The sequence below is a fragment of the Engystomops pustulosus genome, chromosome 3 (assembly GCF_040894005.1).
Source record: "Engystomops pustulosus chromosome 3, aEngPut4.maternal, whole genome shotgun sequence".
Lineage (NCBI taxonomy): Eukaryota > Metazoa > Chordata > Amphibia > Anura > Leptodactylidae > Engystomops > Engystomops pustulosus.
This window is the reverse complement of record NC_092413.1, coordinates 170,397,740-170,408,628: the sequence shown is the minus strand read 5'-3', so window position 1 is coordinate 170,408,628 and position 10,889 is coordinate 170,397,740. Positions and strand designations below refer to the sequence as shown.

The 10,889-nt window shown below is 41.6% G+C and overlaps 1 pseudogene; it reads left to right on the top strand.

The window, feature by feature from the left end:
• The first annotated feature begins 1,091 nt into the window (after window positions 1–1,091).
• LOC140122886 (elongation factor 1-alpha 1 pseudogene) lies at window positions 1,092–1,691 on the top strand (annotated as a pseudogene).
• The last annotated feature ends 9,198 nt before the right edge of the window (window positions 1,692–10,889 follow it).

Genomic DNA, 10,889 nt, shown 5'->3' with positions numbered 1-10,889 from the left:
GGAGCACACACCAGTATGTCAGTGTACTTGGTTTACAATCTTTCATCTTGGCAGTAGATGTCTTTTAAAGTTAGCGTTCCTTTCTAAAAGTTCCCATATTCTTTCATTTTTACCGATGCAACACATGTCTAACTATAGCAAACTTTCTGAATAGTCTCTCTGAAACATTTATGGTTTTACTGGACTGTAATATATTTCTGTCTATGTTTTTAGAAAACATCTTGTCATTTTATGAAATATTTATTGTATACATTCTTAAAGGCAGTCTTGAAGTAACATGTAAAATGAATATTTTTCTAACACTTATTTCACTGATCGATGGCTCATAGGAGCTTCACAGTGGAGGACAGAAGCTGCGGTTTCTGTCTTCTGGCTAAGGAGTCACCTAGAGATTTGTGTTATTCTGTGTTTATCTCCAGAAAGCTTTTGATTTGATGAGCCGCAAGCTGAGATGCACTGTGTAAGATGTATTAAGGGGGACAGAAAGCTATTTCAGTTGTCTTATCTAAGCTTGAGTGTCTATAAATAGCCGCTGTTATTATGAGACTATCCTAGGGGCATTACATTATTGATGTGCTTTGATGTCCTGCTTACTTAAATTTATGCCTGACTGGTAAATTATATATTTATAGCACTTGCCACATATTATACAGTATATTTACATAACGATTTTACTAATTAAATGAACCAAGCACAGATACGTACATATGATTTATTGATCGACTGAGAGCAACGGGGCTTTCAACTTTCTAAAGATCATACATTGCTAAGATTATTCGTCCATCAAAGAGGACCAGTCACCTTCCCTGATACATCTATCTTGTATCACCTGGTCCTGAAATATCATTTCTTAGAACTGTATGTAGTACTACCCCTCTGTTATTCCTCCTATAATGAGTGAATAAGTTGTGCTGTGTGTTACCTTCCCCTCTTTCCATTTGTAAATTGCTTGGACAGTTCCAGTCTGGTTATTATAGCATCACCAAAAAAACATTTCAGGCAACAGTTTCTCAATAACAACTATTAATAAGTAGACACTTCCTCACTGGGTCTGCAGCGAATTTACAAGGTATCCATCGCCAAACATCAAAATGGGAAAGGAAAAGATAAATGAACATTGCCATCAGTAGACACATAGATTCCAGCAAGTCCACAACAACTGGACATCTCATCTATAAATGTGGTGGTATTGACAAACGTACCATTGAGAAGTTCAAGAAGGAAGCTGCTGAGATGAGCAAGGGCTCCTTCAAGTGTACTTGGGTTTTGGACAAACAAAGCTGAACATGAGTGTGGTATCACTATTGAAATCTCCCTGTGGAAATTTGAGACCAGTAAGTACCAAATAAGTACCACCAACTACCATCATTGTTGCCCCAGGACACAGAGATTTCATCAAGAACATGATCACTTGTACTTCTCAGGCTGACTACGTTGTGTTGATTGTTGCTGCTGGTATGGGTGAGTTTGATGTTGGTATCTCCAAGAAAGGACACACGCTTGAGCATGCTCTCCTGGCCTACACCTTGGGTGTGAAGCAGCTCATCATTGGTGTCAATAAGATGGATTCCACTGAGCCACCATACAACCAGAAAAGATTTAAAGAAGTTGTAAAGGAAGCCAGCACTTGCATCAAGAAGATTGGACACAACCCAGATGGTATTGGTATAGCACCACTCACCTGTTTGTAAACTGGTGTCTTGAAAACAGACACAATGGATACTTTTGCCTCAGTAAATGTGACAACTGAAGTGAAAATACACCATGAAGCTCTGAGGGAGCCTCTACCCGGTGACAACATTGTTTTTAAAGAGGACCTGTCACCTAAAGTAAGCAGCTCCTAGTGCTTGAACAAACGCCACAGTGTTAGAAGGATAGCGTTACTGGAAACCTCCGGTAACGCTATCTAACACTGCGGCAGGGTACAGTGTAATCATCGGACTCCTTGCAAAGTATTCATGAGGGGGCAGTCCGAGGCGCCGCCTCTTCCATGGACCGCTCCTAAGGGCGGCGGTGACTGCCATGCGTCATGCGGCAGTCACCGCCCCTAACCACGCCCCAACCCCCGCCCCCTCATGAATACATCGGAACACTTTGTGAGTGGTACGATGATTACATTGGACCCCGCCGCAGTGTCCAGTTTCCGGTAACACTATCCTTCTAACACTGCGGCGTTTGTTCAAGCAATAGGAGCTGCTTACTTTAGTAAGCAGCTCCTAGTGCTGAAATTTTAGGTGACAGGTCCTCTTTAATATAAAGAACGTTTCCGTCAAGGACATCGTTGTGGTGACATTGCTGGTGACAGCACGAACAACTCTCCCTCTGAAGCTGGTGGATTCACTGCACAGGTAATCAGCCTGAACCACCCTTGCTGTTATTAACAAGGTCCCAGGCAAACCCATATGTGTGGAGAGCTTCTCTGACTATCCTCCTCTTGGTCACTTTGCTGTAGTGTGCGTGACATAAGACAGACTGTAGCTATTGGTGTCATCAATGCTGTTGAAAAGATGGTGATGGCAAAGTCACAAAGTCTGATCAAAAGGCCACAAAATCCAAATGCATATTCCACATATCCAGTACTACCTCAGTGATATTAACCAGCAGCAGAAGATTGGTTTCAGAACAGTTTGTTTTAATCGGACATTTCAGTTTAAAAGTGAAAGACTGCTTTATGATAGCAATGCCTCATAAAAGCTTCAGAAGAAAAGGAATGTCTGTGGACCATTTTGTTTTTGGCAGTTTAAGTTATTAGTGTCAAAAGCAAAAGTTAATTTTTAAACGAAAGCAACTTGACCAAAATTGAGACCATTTAAACAAAGTTAATGAGAAAAAAATAAATAAATAGAAAGTAGACAAATCTGGATAAAGTAGACACATCTGGAGTGCTGAAAAGTCCCTAGTAAATGTATGTCAAGTAAACATCAAATTCTATTTATCAATGCAGTTTTGGGATCATGCCAACTTTCTACACCTTTGGATTAAAGGATTTTCTAAACTTTTAAGGAAAAAAATGAAATAGAGGACTTTTTCTCTAGGTAGGATATTTTAAAACCTTTCAGTGATGAAGAGGTAGTGAACAGAAGTTGTTCTTCAACTAGCTGTTTTCTATTGAACATAAATGTCCTGGCTGATTTAAATTCTTTGGCCTCTCGCCATGACAATGAAAGCCACGGTAGCTCTACAGTATCAGTAGAAATAACATATTTTTAGCCACGTATCATCTCTCAAAGTTTAGGCTAGAAATTGATTGTTATTTATCTTCTTTTGTGAGCCAAAGCCACTGCAGGTGTGTCTTGAGATCTCCTGGATCAGGGAGTAAGAGTTCTTACAGATACTTTGCCAATTAGGGTCATATTCCTTGTGTGTGGCCTTTGTGTGCCACTAAGGGATAATGGGGAATATGGAAATAAAATTTCCAGGATGAGACAAGGAAAACAACACCTCTTTTGCTACCTTGTAAGGCAGCTCCCTTACCATCAAGCAAGAATTAAGAGGCCTAATGACATTTGAGATTAAACCCAAACTAGTATATCTATTGCATAAGGAACTCTTACTCAGCTAAACCAGTACCCTACACTGTACTGAAGAGATGCAACCAGATTGAAACAGTGCTGTCTACAGTTTGGTATCTGGCGTTACGTACAAGATAGTTTCTTAAGGTTTGTACTGAAGTTGAATTTGTATGTAAGTTGGAACTGTATATTTTATAATTGTAACCCAAGTCAAAAGTTATTTGTTCTGTTGCATTTGGATTTTAAAATTGTTGGGTTGTCCTAAGAAGATTAAGCTTAATTGTAGACAACCTTTGATAACTGTTATAACTATTTATAGTAGCCTAAGGCTACTATACAGTAAATTACCAACATCCAGGTCCATTTGCAACTAGGGGTTGTCTGTAAGTCAGGTGTTCATAAGTAGGGAATTGTCTGTACTGGTTTGGCTTTAGACCCACATTATGTCATTAGGCTTCCTGAAATAAATGCTTGACGGTAAAGGGCTGCATTACAAGAGTTGTGGTTTTCCTTGGGTTGGGTTTTTTAATAAATGTTTTTATGCTCTACTTGCTTGATTTTTGTTGCAAAAAGTCCAAAAATTAAAAAAAATGCCCCAGTACATAAACCGGCAGTGAATTGGAGTGACTATGTGACTTTTTATTCAACTGTTTGTGAAGGTCACAAGACATGAGTCTGGCTTTGTACATCATTGCACTAGCAGTAGTTCTATGTTTAAGCAAAAAAATAAGGCGGCAGAAATAATCCTGTGCAACTTTTTAGCAGTGAAAAGTCCCAAAAAACCTCAATGCAACTTTTTTTGAGACACACATCCTGATTTACATATATTTACATTGAAGCTATCATTAGGTGCTACTAACGGATCAATCAGTGTATCTCATTCACGCATTGATCTCATTACTGCTCCTGGCAACTGTAGAAGAAAAGGATCAGCAAGTGTCTTCTCCTGCATATTGCATGACCAGACATGATGATGTCTCTTAGCTCATACATAGTAAATTACATTACTGTTAGTATTTCCATTTCACAGCCTGTGGCCATCCATCTACCTATCGCCCTTTTTCCTTTTAGTGATCTTCTAATGTAATTACTCCCTGGTGTACAGTGGTCCTTGTCTATAGCTGCATATGAAACAATGATCCTTTCTACTTTGGTTGCATCGTATAATGATGTGCTGAATCACCACAGACCCGGCTTAGAGTATGAATAGGGTATATTTAGAACAAAACAGAGGTAATACCACATCTTGATTTCACTCTTCGCATGGAGCTGATTCTTGTAAACTATTTAGAAATTCGGGTCCCTGAAATGATTCCTCACTTGAAATAATATGGTCAATTTTATGAGCACATCCTGACTAGACCCGTGTAAGTGCATTGCAATTTTCTGTGATTATTCTGCTCTTTCCCACAAATTAGTCGAAATCTTCCAGGAATGACTGGTACAAATGCTATCTGAATCCAGGGTAAGTACTTCATACATATAGATAAATAGACATATAGGGAGAATTTAACCCCATCACCCTCATGTGCCGGATCTATCGAGAGGCTCCTGCTTGGTGTATAATTGCTCTATAGCCTATGCCAGTATCTGGCACAGGTTATAGCTAGTTCACAGGTGCACACAGGGTATACCCCGCCCCATGCCTGCCCCTTCACTTCCACTTGGTGTGGGGATGGCGTGAGGGGGTTGATAGTCTTGATTACAGGCCATGCACCAGGTATTGTGACTACTTCAGGGCTTGTATGCCAGATTTCTTGTATACAAGCTCTGATAAATCCCCTCTCCCCTCCTCAAAATATACAAGATCACTACAATGATCAGTTAAACTTGGGAAAACTTGGGAAAACTTGGGGATTTTCAACATTTTTTGTGTTTTTGTTTTCTACCCATCACTTATTATAAAGACTGACCTTATATTTTTACATTAACACAAGTGTATGAGGTTTTCATTTTATCAAGATGGAGCATGGTATCACTAGAGGTTTTATATCTTGTGGCTCTACATGTAAGCATTTTTGCACAAATTGTTCTAGCTACAGTATACCGTAGTTTATGTAAACTGTCTTGAGATATAAATTGGCAGGAAAAACACAAATTTGAACACCTACTGAGATATACATAGAGCATGTGTACATATATATATGTACAAGCAAACAAAAAATAACAAGGTAATAAAACAAATAGATGAAGCATTAGGAACAAGGGTCCTGCTTGAAAGAGCGTAAAATCTATGAGGAAGAAGGGCTATATTAGTCTTAACAAGAGAATAGGTGGAGATCAGGGTTGGGTTGGTTAGCATATGGCATGAAGGCAAAGAGTTCAGTTTTAACCCTTTAAGGATATGGCCCTTTTTTGTTTTTTCATTTCCATTTTTCACTCCCAACCATCAAAAATCTATAACTTTTTTTTTACACGTAAAGAGGTCTGGTGGGGGGGGGGGGGGCTTGTTTTCTGTGTAACAAATTGCACTTCATAGTGACGGTATTTAACATTTCATGTCATGTTCTGGGAAGCGGGAAAAAAATTTCAAATGCAGTGAAATTGGTGAAAAAACGCATTTGCGCTGTTTTCTTGTATACAAGCTTGGATTTCACGGCTTTCACTGTGCGCCCAAATGACATGTCTACTTTATACTTTGGGTTGGTGCGATCACGGGGATAACAAATTTGTATATGTTTTATAATGTTTTCATACATTTTCAAATATTAAAACCTCATGTACCATTTTTTTTTTATTTTGCCAACTTCTGGCATTAACCCCATAGCGCAATAAGATGTACCCTTACGTCTTGCTGCGCATGGGGGAGTATGAAGAGGGCTCACGGGCTGAGCCCTCTTCATACTCACCGGGCATTTGCTTCATGATGAAGCAAATGCCCGTCGCTAACACCCGCGATCGGTGCTTGCACCGATCGCGGGTGTTAACCCTTTGATTGCCGCCGGCAAAGCTGCCGGCGGCATTAAAGAGCCGGCGGCGCGTGGGCGCCGCCATCTTGGCTCCAATCGTCACTCCCCGTGACGTCACCGGGGAGCGGCGATCCGTTGTCACGACAGCCTCGGATCACATAAAGATCCGAGGCTATCATGATCTCGGCTATCTATTACAATGTGCGATCTGCACATTGTAATAGATGGTATGCAAAATCCCCATATACTGCCATACTGCAGTATGGCAGTATATGATAGGATCAATCAGACAACCTAGGGTTAAAGTACCCTAGGGAGTCTGAAAAATAGTAAAAAAAAAAAATTAAAAAAAGTTAAAAAAAAAAAATTATATTAAAACATAAAAATTCAAATCACCCCCCTTTCCCTAGAACTGATATAAATATGAATAAACAGTAAAAATCCTAAACACATTAGGTATCCCCGTGTCCGAAAATGCCCGATCTATCAAAATATAATAACCGTTTTTCACTGCGTTTTACCCCGTAGCGGAAAATAGCGCCCGAAGTCGCAAATTGCATTTTTTTGCCATTTTGAAAAATAGAAAAAATTCTATAAAAAGTGATCAAAAGGTCGCACAGTCCTAAAAATAAAAGTGTTGAAAACGTCATCAGAAGTCGCAAAAAATGACACCACCTACAGCTCTGTACACTAAAGTATGAAAAAGTAATTAGCGCAAGAACACTGTAAAATGAAGAATTTTTTTTTCTGTACAGGAGGTTTTAATTTTTGTAAATGTATGAAAACATTATAAAACCTATACAAATTTGGTATCCCCGTGATTGTATTGACCCAATGAATGAAGTAGACATGTCATTTGGGGCGCACAGTGAAAGCTGTACAAACCAAGCCTAAAAGAAATGGTGCAAATGTGTTATTTCATCATTTTCACTGCATTTAGAATTTTTTTTCCGCTTCCCAGTACATGGCATGGAATATTTAATACCATCACTACGAAGTGCAATTTGTTACGCAGAAAATAAGACATCACACAGCTCTGTACATGGAAAAATAAAAAAGTTATAGATTTTTGAAGGTGGGGAGTGAAAAATAAAAACGCAAAAACGAAAAAGGGCCTGGTCCTTAAGGGGTTAATAACTTTTTCATACTTTGGTGTATGGAGCTGTGGTTGGTTTAGATTATGTTTTCAATGCTTCTATTTTTAGGAAGGAATAACCTTCTGATCACTTTTTATTAAATTTTTTTATATTTTTCAAAATAGCAAAAAGCTGCCATTTTCTACTTGGGGCGCTAGTTTCCATTATGGGGTTAAGCACAGTGAAAAATTGTTATTATATTTTGATAGATCTGGCATTTTTGGACGCAGCAATACCTAACTTATTTTTACTTTTCTTTATATTTATATGACTTCTTGGAAAATGGGGGTGATTTGAGCTTTTAGTTTTTTTATATAATTTTTTAAAACCTTCCAAACTTTATTCAATAATATTGCAATGTGTATACCTCTATATTGACCTTGTGTAAGTTCCCCACTTTCTAATAACATGAATATTTATTCTCTACACCCGACACAGATATTAATTGACCTATAAAACGCACTACGTCTGCTCACTAAAAATTTCAATTTGGCTATATAATAACCAAAAATCCATGGAATTCACATTCCCCCTTGCTCAACTGTCCTGCAAATGATAGAGAATTTCATCCTGGCTAGAGATGGGCGAATTTGTTAAAATTCGTTTCGTCCCGATTCGCCGAATTTTTCGAAAAAATGTGATTCAACCCGAATTGAATCCAAACGAATCACGTAAAAAAAAACCAGGCATTTCCTGGCTGCAGGGAGCCTGTAGGGTGTTGTAGTACGTTGTGCCATGCTTAAATATGCATAGGGAGCGTGGTCTGGTCTTCAAACAATGCTGTGTTTTAGTATGACACGCACATGACATCCGCGGCTCTTAGAATCGCTTCACTCTTCACTTCCATGTGCACTTACATAGGCCAACTTCCCCAAATAAGTGAAGCAGGAACGCAGCCTGACAAGGTAACGTCTGTGCCATCTCCAGCTGTGGGCCAAGATCCCACTATAACATCAAAGAGTGCACTCTTTTTACACTGACAATAGATGATTCCATAGATTATGACAGAACCTGTTCTGTTAAACGCGGATCCATGTGGAAAGCCCCCCAAAAGAGTGCAGAGGATGTCGGCAGTAATTTTGCATTGACGTCACTGATCATTTTGCCCTTCTTTTCACGCGTCAGTGTCCTCTTTCAATCGGTCAATAATCCATCAGTATTGCTAAAGCCAAAAACAAACATAGTGGCAGCATCATAGAGTGATGGAGGGTGAAAACAGCATTATGGAAATCACAGGGTGTCCCAAGGAGACAGCGGTCAGTTGGCAGCAGCATGAGTAGGCTGCAGAGTGGCACAATGACAAATTATGGAGGTGGCGGAAACATGGTAGGCCACAAAGTGGCACAATGATAAGAGTGTGGAGGTGGCGGCAGCAGAAGCAGCAGCAGGAGCCCACAGGTGGCAGCAACATGGTGGCAGCAACAGCGATAGCCACAGAGTGACATGGAATCCCCCTTATTAATAGGGGGAAACCCACATTCTTTTTTTTCACATATTGGCAAAAAAAAAATGACGTGGGGTACCCCCTATTGTCCGAATCAGCCTGATACAAAAAAACAGCAGCAGCCTGCCATTGCTGAGCTGGGATAGCCCACTGTTAGGGGGCTATTCCAGCGCAACAATAACAGCCTGCAGCCGCCCCACTACCTGACCATCTATAGACGGTCAGGTACTGGTTTGTACCCGGCTCTTCCCGGAACCCCTGGTGGCGGTGGGTACCGAGGTAATAGTATTGGCTTTAGTGTAAATTTGTCCAAAAAAGGGCAAACACTAAGGCCAGCCCTTAGTAATGAGCACCATCAACTAAACAGCCCCACTACAATGGCAAACAATATGAAGTGACACAAAAAACACACACATTTTTAATAACAAAAAGAAAGTTTTATTGAAAAAAAGCACACACACCCTCGTTGACCATTTTATTTGTAAAAAAAACATGCTGGTCATCAACTTAATCCTTCGAATCCGAAGAAGTCTACAGCATGCATGGTCCTGGAAGACAAAAAAACAAACACATACACAAAAAAAGGGCTCGTTGCCAAGAGGAGTGAGGTACATGCTCGTTGCCAAGGGGAGTGAGGTACATGCTTGTTGCCAAGGGGAGTGAGGTACATGCTCATTGCCATAGGAAGTGAGGTACATGCTCGTTGCCATAGGGAGTGAGGTACATGCTCGTTGCCATAGGGAGTGAGGTAGATGCTCGTTGACAAAGGGATTGCGGTACATGCTCGTTGCCAAGGTGGACTAAAATACTGCGGCATGATGAATATATATATATATACATATATATATATATATATATATATATATATACACACCAGCCCTCCCCCCGGGTATAGCCAGACAGCCCCCCAGTATACAGCCAACTAGACCCCACAGTATACAGCCAGCCAGCCCCACCAGTATACAGACAGCACCCCTGTATATAGCCAAACAGCCCCCTCCCCCCAAAGTATATGGCCAGCCAGTCCCCCAGTTTTTGGCCAGCCAGTCCCCAGCAAATAGCCAGCTTTCACTCCTCCTGTATATAGCCAAACAGCCCCAAGTATACAGCCTGCCCCCTGTATATATCCATAAAGCCCCCTCTTCCCGCAGTATGTAGCCAGCCCCTCCCCAGCAAATAGCCAGCTTGCGCTCAACCCCAGTATACAGCCAGCCAGCCCCCCTCACTATATACAGCTATCCAGCCCCCATGTAGTATACAGCCAGCCCCCATGTAGCATACAGCCAGCCAGCCCCCATGTAGCATAAAGCCAGCCCCCATGTAGTATACAGCCAGGCAGCCCCCATGTAGTATACAGCCAGACAGCCCCCATGTAGTATACAGCCAGCCGGCCTCCGTGTATACATCCTGCCCAGCCCCCGTGTATACAACCTGCCCAGCCCCCATGTATACAACCTGCCCAGCCCCCGTGTATACAGCCTGCCCAGCCCCCGTGTATACAGCCTGCCCAGCCCCCGTGTATACAGCCTAGCCAGCCCCCGTGTATACAGCCAGCCCAGCCCCCATATATACAGCCTGCCCCCGTGTATACAGCCTGCCCAGCTCACGTGTATGCAGCCTAGCCAGCCTCCGTGTATGCAGCCTAGCCAGCTCCCATATATACAGCCTGCCCAGCCCCTGTGTATACATCCTGCCCAGCCCCCGTGTATACAGCCTTCCCAGCCCCCGTGTATACAGCCTAGCCAGCCCCCGTGTATACAGCCTGCCAGTCGGAAAAAAACAAACCATGAACTCACCTTTCCTGGCGTTCCCCCGAAGCTCCAGTGCTTCATCCACTCCGTCCCGCGGTGACGGCTCAGTGAGCGCTGGCGGCTCACATACTGTGACA